Consider the following 19,585-nt stretch of genomic DNA (forward strand, 5'->3'; position numbering starts at 1 on the left):
CTGACCTCCCCCCACATCGTCGACAGACACATTGGTCTGAATTGCAGCAGACCGAAAGGAAAATCATCACTGATCACCACCACATAATTTTCCCGATGACTCTGACTACAGTGCGTGCAAATTTCTGTAGTATGTCTTCGGAGGTAAATGATGGATGTTAATTTAAGATTTTAATCTAGCTTCTAGCTGATCCAGACGACTGGTGGTGACACATAGGCACTGCTCCCGAATTCCAACTGTTCTCATCCATCTGTTCGCCAGAGCTAGACGAACAAGGCTACTGTAGTGTCGTGCTGTAGTCCTACTGGAAAAAGTTATGCCAACTGTTGCCATGAATCAATGTTTTCATAACTTATCCTGCAGTCATTTAAGTACAGATCAGTGAACTCTGTCCATACGGTCCGCCAAGTCCCTCATATCAACGATTCGAACATTCTCGAGGTCAGGAAGTTGGCAATAAGCTATTCATGAACTTCCTTTGAGCGTGGAAGCTGGCCGTGGTTGCCGAGCAGTTCTAGGCGCTACAGTCTGGAACCGCGCGACCGCTACGGTCGCAGGTTCGAATCTTGCCTCGGGCCTGAATGTGTGTGATGTCCTTAGGTTAGTTAGGTTTAAGTAGTTCTAAGTTATAGGGGACTGATGACCTTAGAAGTTAAGACCCATAGTGCTCAGAGCCATTTGAACCATTTGAACCTTTGAGCGTGGTGTACTGCGATCTCAACTAGAAAAGTTCCAGTATCGTTAGACACAAACAATAGCCATCGTGCACTGACACCATTCTTCTCGTGTGAGAACATTTTTTTTTCTTTTTTTCACTGAAAATAAAGTCCCTTTAGGATGTAATTAGTAGTTAATATAGCCCAGAGCTATAAAACCACATGAATATTATATAAGGTGGCCAGGAAGTTCCTGTTTGAGGGCGTTGCTGCAGCAAATATGGAACGTAGCGCCACTCCGATGCCGGTGTATAAGCAACGACACGTAAGCAAGATATTAATGTGCCACACGTCTCTTTCCGACTTCATGCGGTAAATGCAACACCGTGAACTATGGCGATGTTATTACCAAATGTATTCAAACAGGATCAACGTGCTGGTATTCTCTTCTTGGCTGCTCAATGACAAAATGTGGTAGACACCCATCGGAGAACGAAGAATTTACGTAGGACAGAACGTCTGCCGAATAACACCTTTGTGGAGCGGTGCACCAAGTTCTCTGCTGGTCGCGATTGGACACAAGACCCTGGTCGATCTTTGAGGTCAGCCACATCCATTACAACATCTGAACTGGGAGACACTTCAGCATCTGTTGGGTATGGATGTATATGATGTCCTTAGGTTAGTTAGGTTTAAGTAGTTCTAAGTTCTAGGGAACTGATGACCTCAGGTGTTACGTCCCATAGTGCTCAGAGCCATTTGAACCATCTGCCGTATTTTCCTGATCTCCTCCCATTGATGTTTGAAGCTTTAGGTCCCGTAAAAAAGGCATTTGTCGAAGAGTCCTGTCGGACGAGGATGTGCAGCAGGCACTTACAGATCTCTTCACGCAGCAGGACTCGGTGTTTTACCAAAAGAGTATCTCCGACCTGGTGCTTCGTCGGGATGATTCCTCAATGCTCATGGCTATTTTGCCTGACTGGAGTAGCTAATCTGGACTGTACGGCCTTCTAATGTAAACTTTTAGATCTCCTCTTACAGTATATGTGTGTACGGTCATGGGCGTAATAGTGTTACAAATACGTATCGGTCAACGCTGAATTGAATGTGGTGTAACCTACGACATTACGACAATGGCTAGACATCTGAAATGTTACCTGCTATGTCTCTTAGGCAGGTATGTCCAAGATGATGACATAGATTGCCTGACCGAAATACAGAAGCATCCAGGAGATGAAGAGTGAGCCGTGGCGACCAGTGCTAGTTAAGCTCCACTTGCCTCGCTGATATCGACTCTCGCCTGGTTTAGTATCTCTGAGTGTCCGGGCTTAGGTTCTCCAGCTTGGCGTGTGGCCGGAGGCTCTCTCCTGTCGGCGTTCAATGAGGCAACATGTTTTGAAGGCAGGCCCTCGTCTCCATCCGCTGAGCCTGGGCCTCACCGTTTTGCGACGGGCCAGGTGTACGGTGCTGATTAGACGACGCGTTTGCGTGCGAACTGGCAGCATTAAGTTAGGTATGATTCATATTCTGCTGTTAACCTGTGAACATTTATGAAACTTACGTTGGCATGTTGCATCTGCCGGAGATTATTTAAGGATGGTTCTGAATAAGAGAGTGTTATACTGAAGTTACGAAGCCTAAGGCATTATAGTGTTGTTTCCTCGGAACGGAGTGTAATTATTTCGGCAAATGCAACAGGGAATGGAGTTTCACTGCTTGTTTTAAACGTTCCTGGCAGTGTTAATTTCATCTAGTATTTTAGTGTGCTCTTCGCCCAGTTTTGGTTTTGGACTCTCTTTAATATGAAAGGCCGAGCTTTTCTTATGTCAGTATATATTTAATTCTTCTACGATTCAGTGAATGTCCCAGTTTGGTTTTCAGTGATGTTGCAGATAGTCGCGTAGTTAGTAAGCGTTGCTGTTACAAATATGGTCTAGTATGTGAGGCAGATGGGGTTTGTCGCCTTGGAGGGCAGACTGAGATGATGTGTGTCTGTCTGCTCCTGATTTGAATCCTGATCATCTTCGAAATTGCTTGGCGGTTGCTTTTTACTCGTTTGTTCCGAGTACCACCGTGTATAAACCGCGCTTCCATCCTTCAGTTATATATCCGGCCTGTCCGCCGGGACGGACGAAATCTTATCATAAATAACTCACGGTGAATCATTAGTGTTGTATAAATTTTGGTTACGTAGGCAATGAACTTAATAGTGTGCTTAAGGTGGTGACTGTCTGTGATACTTTTGCAATCAGATCTCAGTATTATTTTTAAAATTCTGTTTTTTATATTGCTTCATGATCCAATCATATAGTTTTTCTTAGTCTGGTGAAGGACAAGCGTCCGAAATTACAGACTTGGCCTTTGGCAATTGCGTATTGTATTTTGTATTTCTTTTAAGAGGACAAAAGTCCGAATTAAATTTATATGTTGTTATTCCTATTCTGTAACTCTGTAATAATGAAATTTGTTCTTCAGTTGAAACTAAAATTATACATCAACCACGAGTTCCTCCGTCAGCAAAGATCCCTAGCTTCCTATCTCCTTGGAGTAGCTGTGGTTAAATTGCAGTTTTGGTTTCTCTAGCACGTAATTTGAGCAGTAACACAGCTCCACTGGTAGCAGAACTTATAAAGGGGGGTTTCGCACCCTACTCTTAGTGTTGAGTGGACGGACCTGCCGTGGAATTTCATATTTGCGCCGCGAGCATTTAGTTCACGAGCTGCGCGTACGCGGTTTGCCCGTGGAGGCCAATGTTGGTTGACGAGTTCGCGGCGCGCCTCCTGGTGGCGGATATTCCGGTCTCCCTTCCTGTTGATTATCTTGCTGATGTGGGTGAGTGTCTTACACTCATTAAAACGTCTGTGGACGACATTGGTCGTACACTCGACCTTTTAAGATCTTCTCAAGTTACGTAGAGGCAAATTTGCTGCGTGCAGGCTCACCTAAATCACTATTATAACTTGTAAGAGGTCCATGATTAAGGAGTTTGTTGCTAGCGCACTCGAGCGGATGTAATTTCGATGGATTGCTCGCGCTGCCTGCGATATGTAAGCTATAAGAGAATCTCAGACCAAAGAGCAGTGTTGTATGCAGTAGGAACTGTGTAGCAGTAGGAGTAAGTAGTAGTGATGACTGGGTGTTGTGTGATGTCCTTAGGTTAGTTAGGTTTAAGTAGTTCTAAGTTCTAGGGGACTGATGACCATAGATGTTAACTCCCATAGTGCTCAGAGCCATTTGAACCATTTTTGAGTAAGTAGTAGCTAGCAGTTGTGTGTATGAAGTTGGCTGGGCCAGTCGTGCGGAGCGATGTCGGAGCCTGAGCGATATAATGTGAGATAAAAGTAGCCTCGCGCATATATAGTATTGTTATATCAAGTCCCATGTAAATGTTTAAAAAAATCTCTTAATAATAATCTTTTTTAAACATTATCTTTTGACAATCATTCATCTCAATTTAAAGAATTGACTAATTTCTTCAATCCATGGTCATCCCGATTATTGTAAAGAAAAATCAGTTGTTTCCTTTTATACATGACAAATCTATCGGCCAGCATTGCACTGGGCTGTGCCAGAAAAATTTATTATAAGAGCAGATATATATATGCGTTATCCGGCGACTTCATTGAGGTAAGAATTTTCAATGTATTCAGTATGATCTATCAGTGCCATGACGCAGCACTGATGACTCCCAAAATTTACCAGTTTAAATTCACAGTCAATTATTGAAAGGTTATACGTGAGCCACAATTTTATTGAGAGGTTAGTCTCATTGTATTATATGTAGGTTACGGAATTTATCTGTTGGTAGGTTACGCTAAAATGTGAATTGGATTTTATCTGTTGGGAGGTTACACTAAATTTGAATCCTGTGAATGCTATACATAATAATCATAATTTATCTGTTGGGAGGTTACAAACTGTTTAACGGATACATCGACTGTCGATCTCAGTGACGCAATGCAGTAACTTCGAAATCAAATTGTTCGTGAAGTTGGTGATTTGCAAGCTTCTACCGCCGCGCTTGCTTTGGGTGACGGAGGTTTGGGAGACGATCCCGTTGTACTTAGTAAAGATAAGGGTGTGGGAGTGCAATGTAAAACCGTGTATTCTGATTGTTTTTTGAAATTGCCCAATCCTATTGTAAAATTCTTCGAAGGGATTTCAGAATTACATATTGAAACTTTAGATCATATTCAGAAATTATTGCGGTTTTTAGTTCGGGTACAAATTCATGATGATGCATTGGGGGAGGAGCATTGCGTAATTTTGTCTTTATTGTATGCGATGTCTCGAAGGTGCTTTGGTAAGGAGTCGCAGAATCAAGGAACATTGGTCCAACTCCGTCGCAAAATCTTAGTGAGAAAGCTCTCGCATCGAAAACGGGTACAGTTGGAGCGTGATTTCTATTGGAAGATACAAGCAGATAAGACGCTAGCCCAATATTTTCATCGAGTGCTTATTGCAGTTGTCACTTTTGACATGTCGGTATCAGAAACAGATAATATTGAACATCTGCTTCAGCAGATGCGTCCTCAAGATCGTTCGCGTTTAACTTTTGCGCATACTTCATTGGCACAATTCCAGCAGCTAATTGATTATGTAGAAAAGGTCTCCCTAGTTGATGATCAACGTCCGCAATGTCACATTAAACAACCTTGCGTGGTAATTTCTAGTGGTGATAAAGGGGGTCGTATAGTCGTCGCAGGTTACGATATTATCGTTGCCATGCTACCGATCACTTAGTGGGGCAGTGTCCCGCGTCCAGGAGCCCTAGGCCGAATAGCTGACACCGGAGGCGAGGTTAGTATAGCAAAGACCGTAACTGGCCTTTGATATGTAAGGCGATGAAGGGTGTGAGTCGTTCTCCCATTCCATATGTTTGTGCTCGGATTGGAGATGAGCCGGTTTGTGCTTTAGTTGATTCCAGTAGTTCGATGTTTTTAAATGACCAGGCGTGGTATTTAGAATTCCGACATTTGTCTAAATTTTCCTTACCACTGCCTCCTGCGCAAAGACGTCGGGTTGCAGACGGCCATGAGTTACCTTTGACAGGGGAAGTGCGGGGTTATTTGCACATTAATGGGTTTTCCTGGCCACATAAATTTGTCATTGATAGTAATTTGAAGATTCCCGTGATACTGGGACACGATTTTGCGCGACGTACCGGGTTGATTATTGATTACGCGGCCGGTGTTTTCCATTTTAAATTTGCTCCAGATTCTGTCATGTCGCTTTGTTCGTGTAATCAGTCAAGGGGGACCAGTGTCGACTATTTGGGTAATGTGCAGGTGGAGATGGGTCATGTTTCCACCTAGCAAGTGTGGGGTTTCAGACAGGTCCGTGAGCGGTACCCAGAGGTGTTGTCCGACCGGTTAGGGGAGACGAAACTGTTAGAGTACGAGATTACCTTGACTGACCATGTTTCTGTCCGCCAGGCACTTTATAGATTGTAACCTTCGACGATGGGAATATTGAGCCGAAAAATTAATGAAATGCTTCAGGAAGGGGTAATTAGGGCATCCACCTCGCCGTATGCTGCACCCGTTTTCTTGGTTCCGAAAGAACATGGCCAAGATTTTCGTGTTATTGAGTACCGTCGTCTGTGCCACTTCCAGATTTACACAATTGTTTCACCTGGTTTTCTGGCGCGTTCGTGTTTACCATCCTCGATTTAAACCAGGCATATTACGAGTCCCTTATCGAAAGTGTCGAAGCCGGTCATAGATTTAGCACCGACTGGAACCTTTTCGAATTAAATAGAGTTCCCTTTGGTTTGGCAGCGGGTGCTGCTGTATTATCTCGTTTACTAAATGCCGTTCTGGGCGATTTTAAATTTGTCTGACTGTATAGTTACCTTGCGATGTAGTGGTTTATAATTGAACTGTACAGGATCACATAGGTCATCTGGATCAATTTTTTCCCGCTTATGTTCGGCAGGGCTGATCGTCAGACCCTCGAAGATTACACTTTGTATGTCGCAGATTTCATTTTTGGGACACTTGGTCACGGCTAAGGGGGTCAGCATTGATCAGGGAAGAACTAAGGTTTTGCGCGTAATCCCCCCTCCACGGAATAAGAAGAAAATCGCCTGTTTTGTGGGAATGGCAAATTTCTTTCTCAAGTTCTTACCGAATGTTGGCCAATTAGCTGCTCCCTTCAACGATCTTCTTAAGACGGAAGGGGATTCGTTTGGGGTGAGACCCAGCAAACAGCCTTTCAGGAACTTAAGGCTAATCCACCATTATTGCCTGTACCTAATTTCGATAAGAACTGGGTCGTACAAACTGACGCTTCCCATGGGGGTATTGCAGCTGTCTTATACCAGGAGTAGGAGAGGCAAGGGAAGCCCTTAGCCTACGCGTCACGCTGTTTATCTAGTCCCAAGTCTAATTATTCAATTCATGAAGTGGATGCACTGGCAGTTATAATTGCCTTAGAGAAGTTCAACTTTTATCTTGAGCATAAGTAATTTCTCCTGGAGACAGATAGCCAGGATTTGAGCTGGGTTCTGTCTAGGCCACGAAAACTGGTCAAATCACTCGTTGGGCTGTGCGTATTTCAGCATTTCGTTTTGACGTCAAACATATTAAGGGGTCCGATAACGCGGTAGCTGACACGTGAAGTCGTATGTTTACTGTGGACCCTGCCGAGGCCCAAAGGTCTGAACCGCAGTGTGTGGTGGGAGCCATGTTGTCGGATATTACCGAGCTATTTTGTGAACTGCAAGAAAAGCAGGCGGAGGACTCGGTCTGGAGACCGGTGAGGGAGACTTTAATGGCAGGGGAGTTTTCTCCGGGTTATTATCTCAGTAGTAGTGTCCTTTGTAAACAGGCGGACAAGGACCAGCTGTTAAAGATTTGCTTGCCAATGTGTTCGGTACCTATAGTATTTAAGAACTTCCATGAGTCTGTAGTTGGTGGCCATTTAGGCATGTATAAGACCTTAGGGTAGGTACGTGAAAGATTTGTTTGGCCCTCACTGTATCGCGACGTGCGTCGTTTGATTGCTAGTTGTCAGGCATGTGAAAGGGTGAAACCCAACTCAGGGGCTCCTCCTGGGCTGTTATAATCTCAAAGTGAAGATTACTCTCTCGATAGTCTTTACTGATTACATCGGAAGGTTGCCGCGCACTAGAAGGGCTAACAAATATATATTGATTGTAGTTGATGCCATCTTTCGCTTTTTGTGGCTGTTACCAACTCGTAAGGTTACTTCTTTACAGTCAGTATCGCCATTAGACTGTTACTTATAGTGTTATATTTACACTTACACAATCATGATTTCGGCTTCAAAGTGCCATTATCAATTGTTTTAAGTGTTATAAATTGCCTAAGATGGCGCACTGTCGTATTAAAATACACTATTAGACACATTGCCTAAGAGTCGATATTTCTGGCATAGCCTATTTCTTTGTTTCATTTCTGAGTACACCATCTTCACTGAATATTTTGATACCACAGTATGCCATCTTAGGCAATTTATAACACTTAAAACACTTGATAATGGCACTTTGAAGCTTAAATCATGATGGTGTAAGTGTAAATGCAACACTGTAAATAAACAAGTCTAATGGTGGTACTGATTTCAAAGAAACACGTTATGAGTGTGGTCCCACACTATGAAAAAATTATTTCGTGGTGTTACGGCTGATATTACCACTCATAAGTTGGGCCACTTAAATCCTTGGTGAGTGACTATGCTCCAGCATTCTTATCGAAGATCCTTAAGGCCTTTTGTTTCAACCACGGGATCAAATATATTATCTCCACTCCATATTATCCGAAGGCGTTCCTTGCGTTGAGGGTCAACCGAAATTTAAAGGCGGCCTTGACTATATACCATTCTAAGTCACCGAGTAGATGGGATTCGACTCTTCCCTAGTTTAACTAGGCATTCAATTCCTCAAGACATGAGGCCACTGGAGTGATACGCAGTGCGTTAATGTTCGCGTATTCTGATAATTCTCCACTCTCAAACTTTTGGAGTAACAGTGGTTTGTTAACGGCATCGATCACTCCTGCAGGTTTGAGAGAAAATTGGCAGCTGGCTCGGAATAATATATATTTATAGCACAGTCGGCAGCAAAGAGGCATAATAAAAGGCGGAAACAATTATCTTGGAAAATTAGCGATTTGGTTTTTTCTCGAAATTTAGCCGCTCCCATGGATCAGGATGTAAGGCGAGATATCGTCGGCCGTGCCGAATGTGTAAGATTAGTAGTGCAGTGAATTTCCAGTTAAAGGAGCTTAAATGGGGTAGGGGTTCCTGAATACACATGAGCCAGGTTAAGTGCAGTGAGAGTTTTTTGGCGTTAGCCCCTCTGTCGGGTGGTTCTCGAATAGGAGGCCGAGGTTGAGCCGTGGCGACTGGCTCTAGTTACACTCCACTTGAGTCGCTTATATCGACTCTCGCCTGGTCTTGTATCTCTGATTGCTCGGCCTTGGGTTTTCCGGCTTGGCGTGTATCCGGGGGCTCTCTCCGATCGGCGTTCAACCAGGCAAAGTGTTTTGAAGGCGGGCCCTCCTCTCCATCCGCTGTGCCTGGGCGTCGCCGTCCTCGCCGTTTTGCCACGCGCCGCGTGTACGGTGCTGATTAGTCGACGCGTTTGCGTGCGAAACTGTGGCGGGTCCGTCATCTCATGCTCGTCATCTTCTCATCACGTAACTGGAAGCATTAAGTTACTTATGATTCATATTCTGCTGTCAACCTTTGAAGATTTGTGAAACTTATGGTGGCATATTGCATCTGCCGGAGATCAGTTAAGGATGGTTCTAAATAAGAGAGTGTTATACTGAAGTTACGAAGCCTGAGGCTCTGAAGTTTCCGCGGAGCGGATTACAATTATTTCGGCAAATGCAAAAAGGTTCCTGGCAGTGTTAATTTCATGTAGTATGTTAGTGTGCTCTTCACCCAGTTTTGGTTTTAGACCTTCTTTATATAAAAGGCTGGGCTTTCTTTAAGTCAGTGTAATTTTACTTGTTCTATTATTCAGTAAATCTCTCAGTTTGGTTTTCAGTTACGTTACAGATAGTGACTTAGTTAGTAAGCCTTGCATGGTCTTGAAAAAGGCGAATCACGAGTTGAATTTGTCTGCCTTGTGAATTATATGCTGTTACAAATATGGTCTGGTATGAGAGGCAGATGGGGCTTGTCGCCAGGCTTGGATCCTGTGAGTGTGTTCGGCGCGTTTTCTGCCCTCACTTGAAGTCTGATCATCGTCTAAATTGCTTGCCGGTTGCTTTCTGCTCGTTTGATGCGAGTACCACCGTGTATAATCCGCACTTTCATCATTTAGTTAAATATTCGGCCTGTCCGCCGCGACGGACGAGATCTTTTCATAAGTAACTGTAGGTGAATCTTTAGTGTTGTATAAATTTTGGTTACGTAAGCAATGAACTTAATAGTGTGCTTAAGGTGGTGACTGTCTGTGATACGTTTGCAGTCAGATCTCATTATTATTTTCAAAATGCTCTTTGTTATATTGTTTCATGATCCAATCACAATATTTATTTTATTTATTTATTTTTTTTTAAAGTTTGGTGAAGGACAAGCGTGCGAAATTTAAACGCTTGGTCTTTTGTTCAGATTGTGCAAATGGCTCTGAGCACTATGGGACGCAACATCTGAGAACTTAGAACTACTCAAACTTAACTAACCTAAGGACATCACACTCACCCATGCCGAGGCAGTATTCCAACCGACGACCGTAACGGTCGCATGGTTCCCGACTGAAGCGCCTCGAACCGCTCAGCCACAGATGCCGGCTTCGTCTTTGGTAATTCCATTTTGTATTTCTTATTTTTTTTTAAGAGTACGAAGGTCCGAATTAAATTTTCATATTATTGTTCAGATTATGTAATTCTGTAATAATGAAATCTGTTTTTCAGTTGAAATTAAAATTATGTATTAACCGCGTGTTTGTCCATCAGCAAAGATGCCTAGCTTCCTATCTCCTTTGAGTAGCTGTGGTTACATTACAATTTTGGTTTCTCTAACATGTAATTCGAGCAGGAACGCAGCTCAAAGGAAGAAAATGGAAGGTAGTGGAGCTATGTGATGTTCTTCAGGTAATTAAAATCCATGCCAAATTTACAAAGATCTGGCGGTATGAGCCTGATAATCAGTATTATGTTGCACAACCGCTGACCTAGGAGCATCGGAATCCGTTCCTGAGGCAAGCCACCCGGAAATATCGTTACAGGTCCTCGGTATCCTGGATGGACGAAGTTGACGTCCGAGGTGTTCTCGCATAGACTTATGTTCTAACGAGGAATCGTCTGTTTACCTCTATAAACACGGGAGAACCTCAGTATCACGCAAACAGTTCTTAAATGGCTCTGAGCACTATGGGACTTAACTTCTGAGGTCATCAGTCCCCCAGAACTTAGAACTAATTAAACCTAACTAACCTAAGGACATCAGACACATCCATGCCCGAGGCAGGATTCGAACCTGCGACCGTAGCGGTTGCGCAGTTCCAGACTGAAGCGCCTAGAACCGCTCGGCCACACCGGCCGGCAAACAGTTCTTAGAGATACTTAGCATCTATGTACAAGCATTGTCCTGTCAAAGAAAAGCACCACTAAGCTGTCACATAAGAGGTAACACATACATAAAGAAAAGGTTTACATCACATCGGTTCCCAGAACCCCTGAAGATAGACGTCGACTGTGGATATTGCATCATTGACACAGTCCCTTTGACTGTTGAGAGATGTCACTAAATCCACCCAAAGATGTAAATAACCATGCATGAGCAGCGCCTATTAGACGGAGGGCATCCGACAGCCGGTCACCTTCACTCATTTCACCAGGAATTAGGTATGCGGCTCGTGTTGTCTGTAATTCAGCGATGCCTAGACGGTCAATACCGAGGGTCGATAGCGTCAACATTGTTACTTTTTACCAGAAACGGCTCTCAACAAGGGAAGTGTCCAGGTGTCTCGAAGTGAACCAAATCAATTTTCTTCGGACATGGAGAGATACAGAGAGACAGGAACTTCCTATGACATGCCTCGCTCAGCCCGCCCAAGGGTAGTACTGCAGTGTATGACCGCTACCTACGAATTATGGATCGGCGGAACCCTGAGAGAAGTGTCACCACGTTGAATAATGGTTTTCGTGCAGCCTTAGGACGTCGTGTTACGACTCAAACTGTGAGGAACTTCACTCCTGAAGTTCATGGCGAGCCCATCCCTGCAAACACGACACCATGCAGCGTGGTACAGATCGGCCCAACAACTTGCCGAACTGACCGTTCAGGAATGCCATCACGTTCTCTTCACCGATGAGTGTTGCATTTGCCTTCAACCAGACAATCGTCGGACACGAGTTTGGAGGCAACCCGGTCAGGCTGAACGCCTTAGACACACTGTCCAGCGAGTGCACCAAGGTTGTGGTTCCCTGCTGTTTTGAGGTGGCATTATGTGCGCAGACGTACGCCACTGGGAGCAATGGAAGGCACCGTAATGGCTGTACGATACGTGAATGCCATCCTCCGACCGATAGTGCAACCATATCGGCAGCATATTGGCGAGGCTTCGACAGACGAGAATTGGCACCCCCGTCGTGCACGTCTTGTGAATGACTTCCTTCACAATAACGACATCACTCGTCTAGAGTGGCCAGCTTAAACCCTATCGAATAATTCTGGAATAGATCGAAAAGGGCTGTTTATGGATGACGTGACCCACCAACCATCCTAAGGTATTCACGCCGAATAGCCGTCGAGGAGTGGGACAATCTGGACCAACAGTGCCTTGATGAACTTGTGGATAATATGCCACGACGAATACAGGCATGAATCAATCCAAGAGGACGTGCTGCTGGGTATCGTTGTTTACAGCAATGTGTACAGCCTCCTGACTGTATGGTGGTACAATTTGCAATGTATGGTTTTCATGAGCAATAAAGAAGGCGGAAGTGATGCTTATGTTGACATTTATTCCAATTTTCTGTACAGGTTCCGAAACTATTAGAACCTATGTGAAGCAAGACTATTTTTGATGTGTGTATATGAGTACGCATGATGTCCATGACGTGTCATTACACCGTCATAGTGATCTGTCACTACGAGCTGTGACCTCGAGTCGTACCTGATGGCTCCCCACAACATAACGCTAGGAGTTACACTTCTGTTCCTTTCCCAATCCTTGGAAGTTCGGAATGTCTCCCGAGACCGCCGTTATACTTGATGATGCTCATCTGGAACTGCACACAACCATTTCATCGCTGAACAGAATGTCATTCTCCAACTGTCTACGCTTCCAGTTCACACCACTCCAGAAGCATTACGTTGTGATGTTTATGGTAGCCGACTCACGGAAAGGTTATTCACTAGCTGCTGCTAGTCTCCGGCCAATCGTATGAATGACACAGAATATTGCAAAGAATCCACTACTTCTTCTCGGACTGCAGGCGCAGATGTAAAGGGGTTACGATTTGCTTGGTGCACAGTACGCAATTCTGCTTTGTGGTGGTCAGATATAGTCGACAGGAAACATGACGGAAGGGTTTCGATGCAGTCCTACATCAGACCACTGTCACATCTCCGAGTTCTTCACAGTGATCACTTTAAATCTAACGTTGTACGCTTCTTTTATATACACTAACATGACTGGTAACAAAACTTAAGTCGACCAACACTAAAGCATTCTTGTGGCCGTTGTACCGTCATGAAGAACTACAACTCTAACGATCTACATACCCGCCAGTGGAGTGTACGTGTACGGAGTTACATTGACATCGGATCCTGTATTCTGAATCATCCGGTTCATTAACAGGACAGAGATATAAAGCCAGATATGTTTTGAATGAGTCGCAAGTCACTAGGTGTCAGTGAATGACAATCTCAGTGTAATTCAGCACAAAGACTCAATCTTGACAAATATACTATAATTATTCTGAAGTAGATAAATTCCTCATGTGTCCATCCGTATTCTGAACTATTTTTTCTGTATAACATATGTGATAATTAATACAAGCAAGCAGAAGCGAATTAAAAATTGTTTGCTGGTTGTGCGAAGTGAGATACTTGTACCGCCATACGCAATGGATTATGCAAATTATATTTCCAATAAATATTGCGGAGAATATAACCAGATGGTGTCAATACTTCCAAATATGTGCTAAACACAGTGAGACGCCTGCTAAACCCGCTGGGCAGAACTGGTATTTAGGATTGTGGAAAGGGCCAAATAAAGTTGGGCTGTTTCACCTTTTAATTCTAATTTTTTGAAATTTAATGACACATTTACAACCAAAGGGGCATAGAGCCGACCTTTACCAAATGCAAGACCGAAAGCCTACCATTAATTTTGCAAATTTTTAAGAGAAAAAATAACCATAAGGCTACATTTCAAGTAACCGAAAACAGACAATTAAGCAGCGGTGGGAAAGACAATAAAGACAACGGCACTCAGAAGCCTCCATGGAGGGCGGCCTGCCCTCGTTCTCTTAAGAGAGACAGGTGGTGAGCCCAACCTGGGGACAGCCACGGACCGACCGACACAACGACTTGCTTCCCATCAATTAGTACATGAGAATTCAAACAGAAGAGGTTACAAACTGGATAATCCATAATGAAGTATGTATTAGCTGTCAAAATTACACACCACGTTGGACAACGGCAACAGGTGAGGAAAGGAAGCTGCCTGAAACTACGTTAGTGACCAGGGCAGGTAACCGGAACAGTAACGGCCACTATGCAGAAAATTCCACTGGTGCACTGGAATTGTAGTCCACCTAAACAGTTAATTGCATGTCATGGCGGCTAAATTTCAGCAGTAGAAACACTCTGTGTTGCTCACAGCAGAACCTCCCCAACAGAAAACCACCGAAACGAACAACTACAACATGAATGGACTTGGCTTGGGTAGTTGAAACTACTACTCAACTTTGACGTCCTGGGTTGGTGAACCACGAAGCTCGTAGCAATCGGAGAGCTCCACACAAGCTCCGACACTGCGCAGGGATCAACAGCGGACTCAGCCGACTGCACCACGCGGATAGAACTTCCCTCGTCCGCAACAACCGACCGACTCACTCAGAATGCCGACAAGATCTAAAATAGTCGTTAGTGGACATAAGCCAACTACACACTCAAACTGACAAACACTTGCACGAATAACTGAACGACACCCAACAGTAATTAAGCTTGCACGAACACAAATATGGAGTCGACGCACACACACACAGCCGACTCATGAACGACCAGCGAGCCAAAGCGCGTCGTGCAGTTGGACGACCAACCGACGATCCACCAAGACCGTGGCCTGGCTGAAGTCATGCGTGGCAGCAATGGTCGGGCGAGCCGTGTCCATGCAGGCCCCATTTCTCCAACCTGACTTCACTAGTGCTGCATTTCAAGTCCCCGACTGGCAGGTCCGGAGTGTGCTCCTGACACGTTCCAACTGACTGGCAGCCCGAACTCACGACCCGAATTCAACTGGCTCACGTCAATTATTTTTTTTCTTTATTGTTATTTGTAAACCTGTTTACAGGCAGGCCAGCAGCTGTATACAACACCGCTCTTGGGCCTCAGAGAAACACAAAAGAGACAAATGAAGACAATGTGAGATAAAAATATGGTGGACATATAAACGGAGACAAACACTTTTTAAAGTACAGGGAGCCGTTCACGGGTGTAGAGTCCAAAATAAAATTTGTTCAGACACTTGGACACATACATAGACGAAAAATGGTCACACGTGAACGTAGGAGCACAAGACGAATAACACTGAACCACTTAAGCACAAAACGACGGCACACGCAGAAACACGAGGCGTTGATCTCCGGCGCGCGAAAGTTCACTAACCGTGTACGAGTCAGGGGACCTGCAAAGAGAGGAGGAGGGGTTGGGAGAGAGAGAGGGTAGAGCAGATGCCATGGGCAGGGGAGATAGGGGGAAGGGAGGAAGGGGGAGGGGAAGCCCGTGGGAAGAGGGGTGGAGGGAGGGGACGGGGGAAAAGGAAAGAGGAGGGTGCCTAAAGGAAAGGACACAGGAAGGGGGGGAGGATCAAAGTTCATAGGAGGGGTAGATGGAGGGGTGGAGGACATCATCAGGGAGGGGGAGCTGGCGGAAGCCACCTTGGGAGAGGGTAAGGAGGGTGGAGAGATGGAGGCCAGGTGGGACGTGGGAATACAGGTGCGGCAGCGGGTGGGGGTGGGAGAGGATGGGCGAGACAGGCGGGTCAGGAGGATCGAGTTTGCGGGAGGTGTACACGATGCGTATCCTTTCAAGGACAAGGATTAGGTGGGGGAACGGAATGAGATCGTATAGGATCCGCGTGGGGGAAGGGATACGGATGCGATAGGCGAGGCGGAGAGCATGGCATTCAAGGATTTGAAGGGATTTATAAAAGGTAGGGGGGGGGGGCGGAGATCCAGGCCGGATGGGCGTAACATAGGATAGGGCGGATGAGGGATTTATAGGTGTGGAGGATGATGGAGGGGTCTAGACCCCACGTACGGCTGGAAAGGAGCGTGCCTTGGCTTGGATTGTCCGGATATGGGGGATCCAGGAGAGGCGACGGTGGAGGGAGACGCCAAGGTACCTGTGGGTGGGGGTGAGGGCGATAGGACGGCCATAGACGGTGAGATAGAAATCAAGGAGGCGGAAGGAAGGGGTTGTTTTGCTACAATGATCGCCTGGGTTTTGGAGGGATTGACGTTGAGCAACCAATGGTTGCACCAAGTGGTGAACTCACGACAGACAACGACCGGGATGTAATAGCAGTCGAGCAAAGACACTACGAGAGGGGCTATATCGATACGCGCTGCTAACGCCGCTCACTGTCAGGCTGATCTGCAACTCAGTGACAGTAGTAATTTGAATTAACGTAGTGAGGTGAAAGTACGTTAAAACAGGGTGTAAAACACATGATGGCGGGAACACAAGTCCCGCACGGCTTACACAGATTTACGCTGCATTTTTAAAGTTTCATGCAAAATTTAATGATTTTGAGGACTCTAGTGAGATACGTTTTCAGTCTTTTCACAAACATTGCTGACCACACACGAATAGCACTTTTCCTTGCATTTCTCACTATCAGATTACCTAGAATTGTCCTGATAAAGAAACCGAGTATTTCACAAATGTTTCTTCGACTGGCGACAGTAACAGCAGCATTCCATTGTTTCCTTGTTAGTAAATATCTTTCATATGATTTACTATCTCACTATGTATGAGGCTGTATGTTTAGATTTTACATTTCTTTCTTTGTGAATGTGACGAAAGTTGTCTTGCAAGTAGGAGACTGTTCACTTCTTTAGTTAAATTACATATTTGTACATCTAAAAGGAGACTTTTTTCAATGCATTCAGCACTGTCACATTTCCGTCTGTAATAAGGATTGGGAAAAGAAGGGTGGGTCAATGACCATGACACCCAATTTAACGCTTTAAATGAAATGGTAAACATACCAATGGCCTTAAATGTTGTTCATTACTTTATTTACCACAAACAGTCGATTTTCGTGGTATTAATACATTCACAATTATTACTATGACAAGTAAGAAAACCACTTTTATATGTCTAAGTTGGTTTGCTTGAGATATAAGCAAATAAGAGAGAAGTGTTGCGAATAGTTAGCGATGACCTTCGGGGCACTCGTCTTCAAACCTGGTTTCGAATTCAGCTATCATTTTTACCCTTTAGGTTTAAGCTTCTGTTATCTTCCGATTCAATACACAGTAATATTTCCTCCATTTTAAAGTACAACATCAATAAGGGTGTCGTTTGTAAGTATATAATATACGCCTGGTTTTCTTCTGTACCGTACATGTAAACAAACAGATTGTAATGAACTCAGTTCCTAGTTAGATCAAATTCTACTCATTAAGTGCTGTGAATTGTTTATTCTAATGAAATACGTAAAATGCTGATAACATTGTTTCACAAATAATCTCGAAATTACTACCTGCAAAGGTAGTAAAAATTATTCCCAATGAAAGTACTAGTATAGAATGATGCCGAAAATATACAAAATAATGGAAACGCTTTATGCATATATTGAATGTAACATACATGCTATTTACTCATGTTAGTGGGTTGTTATAGTTAGTCAACTCATAATGACATATGAAAATAGTTATTTTAGACTTACAGAAATGACTTCACGGAGGTGGCACGGTTCCACGGTAAATGAAGATCTGGTTGATCACGTAATAAACTGCTGGGAAGGTGTAACTGAAGAGCATGCAGAAGATTTAAAATTTGGGAAATATTATGATGCAAATAATGCAACTACTATTCTGCAGTTTCAACAGTACTACAGTAACTAATGGTAGTTTGGTTAACATGGTGTCAAGGGGACCAGTGGGTAAAAAGTCTACAACATATGCAGCTAGTAGGGTAGACTACTAGTCATGAAAATCTTATACTGAAGCCACTGTCAATGTGGATCTATATGGACGATCTTCCTACTGAGGGCATTAGTTTACTAATGGAAGTAGACACTGCAACTTATCTGCAGACATTTTCTGACCGTTTCAGCACAGATTTTGTCATCCTAATTCATTGGTAGGTTTATCTACAATCCTATTACCGAAGTTGGACTAAGAAATACATAATAAAATTAGAAGATTTATTGATTACTATTCCCATAGAGCACATAATGACATGTATTTCATTGTGACCCTGGATAGAACATTTTGTCGCTCTATAGGTTAGAAACAGTGAACTTACTTCTATTTACTTTCTCGTAACATACGAAATTCAGTATAAAATTTCTTTGCATACGCTAGTGCTTTTTAAGTTTGTGCAACTTATACACCAAAAATGTCACTTTGAGAATTTAATGGCAGTACATTTTTAGTTCTGTTCGTATGCTACTGCCTGTGAAATTGGTTCAGCTAAAAACGATAATGTTGCAGATATTTTGTGCGTACTACACTTTCAACATGCGCAAGGTGTGGAGTCCACAACTGCAAATATTCCAAACGCCGTTACTCAGTTATGACTGGTTAACAGACATTTCTCTATACGTGAAGTAACTCATGTCATCGAAATTTCAATATCTGTAATTTATTATTGATATCATGCAATGTTAGCTATTAAGGCCAGTGTTTACTGTCTACTAGTAACTTATTTTTATGAAACACTTGTGTACACAGTAGAAAATTTTCTGCCCAACGACTCGTCTGTTGTTGTAGTAGATATCAGCCGAGGCTATGGATATAAGTTTAAATTTTGTGACGTTAAATGAATTGACAAATGAAAACATCTTACACTTTGCCATTAGCTTAACATGTGTTTCGTTTTTCAGGATATGAGGTCAGAAGGTCTTCAAGTTAGACAGAAATAGGTGCTAGATCATGTTCAGCTGATGAAATTACGTTGCATATTTGTGTATAAACAACACACACTATTTGAGTCCTCGTTCTTCTGTGTTGAAAATGGTCTGATAATTCTGGGCTTATAGTGCCGTTTGCCGTAATGGCTCAGTCTGGACAAAACTTTCGAACCGTCATTTGTGACTATCATCTGGCTTCAGCGTATGCTGTGTCTTGTGCTTCTGGGAAAAGTTTCATTTACGAATTTCAATCTGCATTTGGACCATTGTTCAAGGAATTAAACTTCCCATTTCTGTAGTTTGTGGAGAACCGGAGGCTTCTGCGGTATGCAAATATTACTGAAAATAAAGAAAACTAATGCCAAGAATTTCAGTCTGACGAGGGAAACTGACACAGTTAAATTAAATACATGTGGCACCTCTGAAGACAGTGTAACAAATGCAGAATTTCTGGAAGTGAATATTGATCCCCTGTTGAAATAGTGTCAACACTAAATGATACTTGCAATCACAACGTCATCAGCAAGCTAGACTTTTGAGTCCTGTCATCAACGAATAACAACCAATGACTTTCAGTTACATATCATTCATATGTACAATTATTTCGTAGCTGTGGCGTTCTTTTCTGAAGAATAAA

The sequence above is a fragment of the Schistocerca nitens genome, chromosome 4 (genome assembly GCF_023898315.1).
Source record: "Schistocerca nitens isolate TAMUIC-IGC-003100 chromosome 4, iqSchNite1.1, whole genome shotgun sequence".
Classification (NCBI taxonomy): Eukaryota; Metazoa; Arthropoda; class Insecta; order Orthoptera; family Acrididae; genus Schistocerca; species Schistocerca nitens.